Raw genomic sequence first — 10,945 nt, 5'->3', positions numbered from 1 at the left:
CGAAAAAATTGACATCATACACCTTTGGAAAGTGGCAGGAGCATTGCACAATCCAAAAGGCATCCGTCGATAAGCAAATGTACCGAAAGGACGTGTGAATGTGGTCTTTTCTTGATCCAATAGATCTAGGGCCACTTGATTGTACCCCGAATAACCATCTAGGAAGCAATAATATTGTTGCCCAGCCAATCTTTCCAAGATTTGGTCAATGAAAGGCAAATGAAAATGGTTATTCCTAGTGGTAGAATTCAGCTTTCGGTAATCTATGCAAACACGCCATGAAGTGGCGGTGCGTTTCGAGATGAGATCACCCTTAGCATTTTCAACAACTGTGATTCCCGACTTTTTGGGAACCAATTGAGTTGGACTAACCCACTTGGAATCAGAGATAGGATAAATGATTCCCACATCTAGAAGTTTCACAACCTCCTTCAAAACAACTTCCCTTATATTTGGGTTCAATCTCCTTTGAGCATCCCTAAATGGCCTTTCATCCTCTTCCATGTGTATGCGATGCATACAAATAAAAGGGTCAATGCCTTTTAGGTCAGCCACACTCCATCCAATAGCTTCTTTGTTAGCTTTAAGCACTTCCAAAAGATCATTCTCTTGGTCATTTTCAAGATTGGAAGCAATGATGACCGGAAGAGTCTCTTTTGGGCCTAAGAAGGCATATTTCAGATTTGAGGGAAGGGGCTTAAGCTCAAGAATAGGAGGAGAGATGAGAGATGGAATTGGTGGAGTACTAGAGAGTGAAGGAAGAGGTTCTTTCTTGCTTTTCCAAGGTGGGTAATCCAAAGTGGCCACAAAGTCCATCAAAGCATTCACCTCACTTATGGATCCATCTGTGTCAAAACCACAAATTTCAAACATTTCACAAAGGCACACCTCAAGAAGGTCCTTAGAGAGAATAGAGGGAAGAGTCTCCTCTATGGTTTCATCTAAGACATCTATTAGGAAACACTCGTCTTCATCTGTGGGATGTTGACTTGGATTGAAAACATTAAGTTTAACCATCATGTTGCCAAAAGAGATGTCCATAATGCCGGATCTACAATTAATAGTGGCATTGGCAGTGGCAAGGAATGGCCTTCCTAGGATGACTGGAATGTGATTGGTGAGATTAGGGACTGGCTCAGTATCTAGTACCACGAAATCAACCGGGAAATAAAATTTATCAACCTTAATTAGAATATTCTCAATAATTCCCCTTGGTTTCTTAACTGATCTATCGGCTAGTTGGATTACTACTGATGTTGGCTTCAAGACCCCTAATCTTAACTGCAAGTAAACAGAGTATGGAATAAGATTGATACTTGCACCTAAATCAAGGAGAGCTCTACGAACCTCTTAGTTTCCAATAACACAAGAAATGGTCGAAGCACCCGGATCCTTGAACTTAGGAGGAGTGTTAGACAGAATGATAGAACACACTTATTCCGTTAGAAGCACTTTCTTAAGGTCCCTTCCCTTACTCTTCCTCTTTTGTGTGCACAAGTCCTTCAAGAACTTTGTATATGGTGGAATTTGCCTAATTGCATTTAGAAGAGGAAGATTGATTTTTACTTGTTTAAACACTTCCATCATATCGTGAATTTTCCCTTCTTGTCTCCCAAATGATGAAGTCTCTCTCAAAGCTTGAGGAAATGGAGCTTTTGGCTCATAAGGCTTCTCTAATTGGGCAGATGATGATGAAGATGACGGAATGTCCATTTTGGAACCACTAGCATCCAAAGAAATAGAAATAGGATTTGGAATGGGACGGATGCTACCACTTGGTTGCTTTAGTTCATTATCCTCCTTAGGTACCTCTACCTTATTATCCACTTTCCTACCACTTCTCAAGGTAGTAATTACTTGAACTTGCTCATTTCCAGAAAATTCTGATGAAGGACTTGCTTGCGCCATAAATTGCCCCTTAGGATTGGTCTCAGTTTGATTAGGCAACTTACCTTTCTCTCTCACATTTAAAGAATTAGCTAATTGCCCGATTTGAGCTTCAAGCTTTGCAATTGATTGAGAGTGAGAATGAAACAATTGATTATCTTTTCGAAGATCACCTAAGGCTTGCAAGACCTTGTCCTCAAAAGCGGAACTTTTAGGAGGCGCTTGATTTGGATTAGAGTAAGATTGAGAATTTGATGCTTGAGGCTGAGAATAGGATTGAGAATTTGATACTTGAGGTTGAGAGTATTGATTCACATTCTGAGGATAGAATGAAGGACGGTAACCTTGAGAATTCTAATTTTGATTTTGGAGATATGGGGGAACATACTTTGCTTGGTAACCTTGATTTTGAGGAGGGTTTGCACCGTCTCCTTGATTTCTCCATGCAAAGTTAGGATGATTTTTCCACCCCGAATTGTCAGTATTGGAATAAGGGTTGTTCCCTTTATGAATGAAAGCTTCATTTACTTGTTCTTGAGACTCACTTGGTATGACTTGTCCAAGAGGGCAATTTGAAGTATGGTGAGTGTAACTAGAACAAATCATGCACATTTCATTGGAAGGATGAGAATAAGATTGAATTGCCAGACCTTGATTCAAAAAAAATTTATCAAATCTTTGAGTAAGATTTTTGACCTCGGCGGCAATTTCCATGGAAGAGTCTATTTGATTTAGAGCTTTCTTGCCTCCCATATTTGCTAAGTGACCACCCCTAGAAGATGAAGATCTATGCATTGAGTTTTCACTCATTTTTTCGAAAAGAAGCCAAATTTCATCTTCGTGTTTTCCAGAGAGAATAAAAATATCGATACAGAATACTAAAACTTAATAATTCTCATAATACTATTCACCTAAATAAAATAAATACTAACCCTAATCTAATGGCTCACTGGGCCTTAAGTAACAACCCTATTAAAGCCCAATAGTTCACAAAATAAGCCAAAACAATAAAAAAAAAAAAAAAAATTTGTAATATTGCCAAGTCCTGGGGGATCGATCCCCCACCCTGGGGGATCGATCCCCCCAAAGTTGAAAATTTCCTTTAAGCCTTATTTAGCTCCATTTTGACTCCGGACTAATTGCTTTGCTTCTTCATCTTTGGGAACATCATCAAAGGCCCGAGATTGACCGCTTTCGAAGAATAAACACACTATACGAGCAATGGGCTTCGACCTTTTTTTGTCATTTTCTGAACTTTTTCTGAATATCTTTGCTTGACTCCAAAAAAACTTTAATGGACCGTTCTTAGCTCATTTTAACTTTATTGCCCTGAAATACACATAAACATAAATTAAGACTAAAACATGAAATTAAGATAGATGCAAAAACTGAAATACCCTAGCTTAGGTGCTGAAATGTGCAACATTTAACCACTTATCACTAGACCTTTTCAATGTATAAAGATTGAATCTTTGAAAGAAAATGAGGTTTTTGAGTTAAACTTATTCGGGTTCCCTTTGACATCCCATAGAGTGTTTTACAGAGCAAAGATTGAATCTTTGAATGAAAATACCTCAATAAAGGTACCTAGTATGTCACTAGACCTTTTTAATGTAAAAAGATTGATTCTTTGAAAGAAAATGAGAGTTTTGAGATTAACTTATTCGAGTTACCTATGAAGTCGCGAAGCGTGTTTTAATGATTAAAGATTAAATCTTTGAATGAAAATACCTAAATAATGGAACCTATTATGTGACTAGACCCTTTTAATCTATAAAGATTGAATCTTTGAAAGAAAAAGAGAGTTTTGAGTGAAACTTAATCGAGTTCCCTTTGACGTCCCAAAGAGTGTTTTAATGAGTAAAAATTGAATCTTTGAATGAAAATACCTCAATAAAGGTACCTATAATATTACTAGACCTTTTTAATATATAAACGTTGAATCTTTGAAAGAAAATAAGAGTATTGATTTAAACTTATTTGAGTTACCTATGAAGTGGCGAAGAGTGTTTTAATGAGTAAAGAACGAATCTTTGATTGAAAATATCTCAATAAAAGTACCTTTTACGTCAGTAAACCTTTTTAATGTATATAAATTAAATCTTTGAAACAAAATAAGAGTTTTAATGTAAAATTATTTGTGTTACCTATGAAGTCGCGAAGAGTGATTTAATGAGTATATGTTGAATCTTTAAATGAAAGTACCTCAATAAAGGTACCTTTTATGTCACTACACCTTTTCATTGTATAAGGATTGAATCTCTGAAAGAAAATGAGGTTTTTGAGTTAAATTATTCGAGTTCCCTTTGACGTTCCGTAGAGTGTTTTACAAAGTAAAGATTGAATCTTTGAATAAAAATACCTTAATAAAGGTACCTATTATGTCACTAAACCTTTTTAATGTACAAAGATTGAATCCTTGAAAGAAAATGAGATTTTTGAATTAAACTTATTTGTATTTCCTATAAAGTCGTGATGAGTGTTTTAATAAGTAATGATCGAATATTTGAATGAAAATACCTCAATAAAGACACCTAGTATTTCACTGGACCTTTTAATGTAAAAATACTGAATCTTTGAAAGAAAATGAGAGTTTTGAGATTAACATATTCGAGCAACCTATGAAGTCGCGAAGAATGTTTTAATGACTAAAGATTAAATCTTTGAATAAAAATACCTCAATAAAGGAACCTATTTTGTGACTAGACCTTTTTAATGTATAAAGATTGAATCTTTGAATGAAAATGAGAGTTTTGAGTGAAACTTATTCGAGTTCCCTTTGACGTCCCGAAAAGTGTTTTAATGAGTAAAAATTAAATATTTGAATGAAAATACCTCAATGAAGGTACGTATTATGTTACTAGACCTTTTTAATGTATAAACGTTAAATCTTTGAAAGAAAATAAGAGTATTGATTTAAACTTATTCGAGTTACCTATGAAGTGACGAAGAGTGTTTTAATGAGTAAAGATCGAATCTTTGACTGAAAATATCTCAATAAAAGTACTTTTTGTGTCACTAAACCTTTTTAATGTTTATAAATTGAATCTTTGAAACAAAACAAGAGTTTCAATTTAAAATTCTTCGTGTTACCAATGAAGTTGCGAAGAGTGATTTAACGAGTATATATTGAATCTTTAAATAAAATTACCTCAATAAATGTACCTTTTATGTCAGTAGACCTTTTCAATGTATAAAGATTGAATCTTTGAAAGAAAATGAGATTTCTGAGTTAAACTTACTCGAGTTCCCTTTGACGTCCCGTAAAGTGTTTTACAGAGTAAAGATTGAATCTTTGAATGAAAATACCTCAATAGAGGTACCTATTATGTCATTAGACTTTTTTAATGTAAAAAAATTGATTATTTGAAAGAAAATGAAAGTTTTGAGACAAACTTATTCGAGTTACCTATGAAGTCGCGAAGCGTATTTTAATAACTAAAGATTAAATCTTTGAATGAAAATACCTCAATAAAGGAACCTATTATGTGACTAGACCTTTTAAATGTATAAAGATTGAATCTTTGAAAGATAATGAGAGTTTTGAGTGAAACTTATTCGAGTTCCTTTTGACGTCCCGAAAAGTGTTTTAATGAGTAAAAATTTTCTTTGAATGAAAATACCTCAATAAGGGTACCTATTATGTTACCAGACGTTTTTAATGTATAAACGTTGAATCTTTGAAAGAAAATAAGAGTATTGATTTAAACTTATTCGAGTTACCTATGAAGTGGCGAAGAGTGTTTTAATGAGTAAAGATCGAATCTTTGTTTGAAAATATCTCAATAAAGGTATCTTTTATGTCACTAAACCTTTTTAATGTATATAGATTGAACTTGAAACAAAACCAGAGTTTTAATTTAAAATTATTCGTGTTACCTATAAACTCACGAAGAGTGTTTTAATGAGTATATGTCAAATCTTTAAATGAAAGTACCTCAATAAAGGTATCTTTTATGTCACTAGACCTTTTCAATGTATAAAGATTGAATCTTTGAAAGAAAATGAGGTTTTTGAGTTAAAATTATTCGAGGTCCCTTTGACGTCCCGTAGAGTGTTTTACAGAGTAAAGATTGAATCTTTGAATGAAAATATCTCAATAAAGGTACCTAGTATGTCAGTAGACCTTTTTAATGTAAAAAGATTTAATCTTTGAACGAAAATAAGAATTTTGAGATTAACTTATTCGAGTTACATATGAAGTCGCGAAGCGTGTTTCAAAGACTAAAGATTAAATCTTTGAATGAAAATACCTCAACAAAGGAACCTATTATGTGACAAGAACTTTCTAATGTATAAAGATTGAATCTTTGAAAGAAAATGAAAGTTTTGAGTAAAACTTATTCGAGTTCTCTTTGACGTCCCGAAGAGTGTTTGAATGAGTAAAAATTGAATCTTTGAATGAAAATACCTCAACAAAGGTAACTAGTAAAGATTGAATCTTTGAATGTCACTAGACCTTTTCAATGTATAAGGATTGAATCTTTGAACGAAAATGAGGTTTTTGAGTTAAACTTATTCGAGTTCTATTTGACGTCCCGTCGAGTGTTTTACAGAGTAAAGTTTGAATCTTTGAATAAAAATACCTTAATAAAGGTAATTAGTAGGTCACTAAACCTTTTTAATGTATAAAGATTGAATCCTTGATAGAAAATGAGAATTTTGAGTTAAACTAATTTATATTTCCTACAAAGTCGTGAAATGTGTTTTAATAAGTAATGATTGAAACTTTGAATGAAAATACCTCATTAAAGGTACCTTTTATGTCACTAGACCTTTTTAATTTATAAAGATTGAATCTTTGAAACAAAATGAGGTTTTTGAGTTAAACTTATTCGAGTTCCCTTTGACATCCCGAAGTGTGTTTTACAGAGTATAGATTGAATCTCTGAATGAAAATACCTCTATAAAGGCACCTAGTATGTCACTATACATTTTTAAGGTAAAAAGATTAAATCTTTAAAAGAAAGTGAGAGTTTTCATATTAACTTATTCGAGTTACCTATGAAGTCGCGAAGCGTGTTTTAATGACTAAAGATTAAATCTTTGAATGAAAATACCTCAATAAAGGTATGTAACTAAACCTTTTTAATATACAAAAAGAGTTTTAATTTAAAATTATTCGTGCTACCTATGAAGTCGCGAAGAGTGTTTTAATGAGTATATGTGAAATCTTTAAATGAAAGTATCTCAATAAAGGTATCTTTTATGTTACTAGACCTTTTCAATGTATAAAGATTGAATCTTTGAAAGAAAATAAGGTTTTTGAGTTAAACTTATTCGAGTTCACTCCGACGTCCCGTAGAGTGTTTTACAGAGTAAAGATTGAATGTTTGAATAAAAATATCTCAATAAAGGTACCTAGTATGTCACTAGACCTTTTTAATGTAAAAAGATTGAATCTTTGAAAGAAAATGAGAGTTTTGAAATTAACTTATTCGAGTTACCTATGAAGTCGCGAAGCGTGTTTTAATGACTAAATATTAAATCTTTGAATGAAAATACCTCAATAAAGGAACCTATTATGTGACTAGACCTTTTTAATGTATAAAGATTGAATCTTTGAAAGAAAATTAGAGTTTTGACTGAAACTTATTCGAGTTCCCTTTGACATCCTGAATAGTATTTTAATGTGTAAAAATTGAATCTTTGAATGAAAATACCTCAATAAAGGTACCTAGTATATTACTAGACCTTTTTAATGTATAAAGATTGAATCATTGAAAGAAAATTAGAGTTTTGACTGAAACTTATTCGAGTTCCCTTTGACATCCCGAATAGTATTTTAATGTGTAAAAATTGAATCTTTGAATGAAAATACCTCAATAAAGGTACCTATTATATTAGTAGACCTTTTTAATGTATAAACGTTGAATCTTTGAAAGAAAATAAGAGTATTGATTTAAACTTATTCGAGTTACCTATGAAGTGGCGAAGAGTATTTTAATGAGTATAGATCGAATCTTTGATTGAAAATATCTTAATAAAAGTACATTCTATGTCACTAAATCTTTTTAATGTATATAGATTGAATCTTTGAAATAAAATAAGAGTTTTAATTTAAAATTATTCGTGTTACCTCTGAAGTCGCGAAGAGTGTTTTAATGAGTATATGTTGAATCTTTAAATGAAAGTACCTCAATAAAGGTACCTTTTATGTCACTAGACCTTTTTAATGTATAAGGATTGAATTTTTGAAAGAAAATAAGGTTTACGGTTTTTCAGTTAAACTTATTCGAGTTCATTCTGACGTCCCGTAGAGTGTTTTACAGAGTAAAGATTGAATGTTTGAATGAAAATACCTCTATAAAGGTACCTAGTATGTCACTAGACCTTTTTAATGTAAAAAGATTGAATCTTTGAAAGAAAATGAGAGTTTTGAGATATACTTATTCGTGTTACCTATGAAGTCACGTAGAGTGTTTTAATAAGTATAGGTCGAATCTTTAAATGGAAGTACCTCAATAAAGGTACCTTTTATGTCACTAGACCTTTTCAATGTATAAAGATTGAATCTTTGAAAGAAAATGGGATTTTTGAGTTAATCTTGTTCGAGTTCCCTTTGACTTCCCGTAGAGTGTTTTACAGAGAAAATATTGAATCTTTGAATGAAAATACCTCAATAATGGTACCTAGTATATAACTAGACCTTTTTAATGTAAAAAGAATGAATCTTTGAAAGAAAATGAGAGTTTTGAGATTAACTTATTCGAGTTACATATGAAGACGCGAAGCGTGTTTTAATGACTAAAGATTAAATCTTTGAATTAAATACCTCAATAAAGGAACCTAGTATGTGACTAGACCTTTTTAAAGTTTAAAGATTGAATCTCTGACTGAAAATAAGAGTTTTGTGTGAAACTTATTCGAGTTCCCTTTGAGGTCCCGAAGAGTGTTTTAACGAGTAAAAATTGACTCTTTGAATGAAAATTCCTCAATAAAGGTACCTATTATATTACTAGACCTTTTTAATGTATAAACGTTGAATCTTTGAAAGAAAAAAAGAGTATTGACTTAAACTTATTCGAGTTACCTATGAAGTGGCGAATAGTGTTTTAATGAGCAAAGATCGAATCTTTGATTGAAAATATCTCAATAAAAGAACCTTTTATGTCACTAAACCTTTTTAATGTATATAAATTGAATCTTTGAAACAAAACAAGAATTTTTAATTTAAAATTATTCGTATTACCTATGAAGTCGCGATGAGTGTTTTAATTAGTATATGTGGAATCTTTAAATTAAAGTACCTCAATAAAGGTACCTTTTATGTCACTAGACCATTTCAATATATAAAGATTGAATCTTTGAAAGAAAATAAGGTTTTTGAGTAAAACTTATTCGAGTTCCCTCTGACGTCCCGTAGAGCATTTTACAGAGTAAAGATTGAATGTTTGAATGAAAATACCTCAATAAAGGTACCTCGTATGTCACTAGACCTTTTTAATGTAAAAAGATTGAATCTTTGGAAGAAAATGAGAGTTTTGAGATTAACTTATTCGAGTTACCTATGAAGTCGTGAAACATGTTTTAATTACAAAATATTAAATCTTTGAATGAAAATACCTCAATAAAGGAACATATTATGTGACTAGATTTTTTTAATTTATAAAGATTGAATCTTTGAAAGAAAATGAGAGTTTTGAGTGAAACTTATTCGAGTTCCTTTTAACGTCCTAAAGAATGTTTTAATGAGTTAAAATTGAATCTTTGAATGAAAATTTTTAAACAAAGGTACCTATTATGTTACCAGACTTTTTTAATGTATAAACGTTGAATCTTTTAAAGAAAATAAGAGTATTGATTTAAACTTATTCGAGTTACCTATGAAGTGGCGAAGAGTGTTTTAAAGAGTAAAGATCGAATCTTTGATTGAAAATATCTTAATAAAAGTACCTTCTATGTCACTAAACCTTTTTAATGTATATAGATTGAATCTTTGAAATAAAATAAAATTTTTAATTTAAAATTATTCGTGTTATCTCTGAAGTCGCGAAGAGTGTTCTAATGAGTATATGTGAAATCTTTAAATTAAAGTACCTCAATAAAGGTACCATTTATGTCACGAGACCTTTTCAATGTATAATGATTGAATCTTTGAAAGAAAATAAGGTTTTTGAGTTAAACTTATTTTAGTTCACTCTGACGTCCCGCAGAGTGTTTTACAGAGTAAAGATTGAATGTTTGAATGAAAATACCTCTATAAAGGTACCTAGTATGTCACTAGACCTTTTTAATGTAAAAAGATTGAATCTTTGAAAGAAAATGAGAGTTTTGAGATTAACTTATTCGAGTTACATATGAAGTCCCGAAGTGTGTTTTAATGACTAAATATTAAATCTTTGAATGAAAATACCTAAATATAGGAACCTATTATGTGACTAGACCTTTTTAATGTATAAAGATTGAATCTTTGAAAGAAAATGAGAGTTTTGTGTGAAACTTATTCGGGTTCCCTTTGACATCCCGAAGAGTGTTTTAACGAGTAAAAATTGAATCTTTGAATGAAAATACCTCAATAAAGGTGCCAATTATGTTACTAGACCTTTTTATTGTATGAACATTGAATCTTTGAAAGAAAATAAGAGTATTGATTTAAACTTATTCGAGTTACCTATGAAGTGGCGAAGAGTGTTTTAATGAGTAAAGATCGAATCTTTGATTACAAATATCTCAATAAGAGTACCTTCTATGTCACTAAACCTTTTTAATGAATATAAATTGAATATTTGAAACAAAACAAGAGTTTTAATTTAAAATTATTCGTGTTACCTATGAAGTCACGTAGAGTGTTTTAATGAGTATATGTGAAATCTGTAAATGAAAGTACCTCAATAAAGGTACCTTTTATGTCACTAGACCTATTCCATATATAAAGATTGAATCTTTGAAAGAAAATGAGATTGTTGAGTTAATCTTATTCGAGTTCCCTTTGACTTCCCGTAGAGTGTTTTACAGAGAAAAGATTGAATATTTGAGTGAAAATACCTCAATAAAGGTACCTCGTATGTCAATAGACCTTTTTAATGTAAAAAGATTGAATCTTTGGAAGAAAATA

This window comes from Cornus florida, unplaced genomic scaffold, assembly GCF_030987335.1.
Source record: "Cornus florida cultivar Cherokee Brave unplaced genomic scaffold, ASM3098733v1 CherokeeBrave_3.0.0_Hap2_Chr08, whole genome shotgun sequence".
Lineage (NCBI taxonomy): Eukaryota > Viridiplantae > Streptophyta > Magnoliopsida > Cornales > Cornaceae > Cornus > Cornus florida.
Note: the sequence above shows the minus strand (reverse complement) of the source record.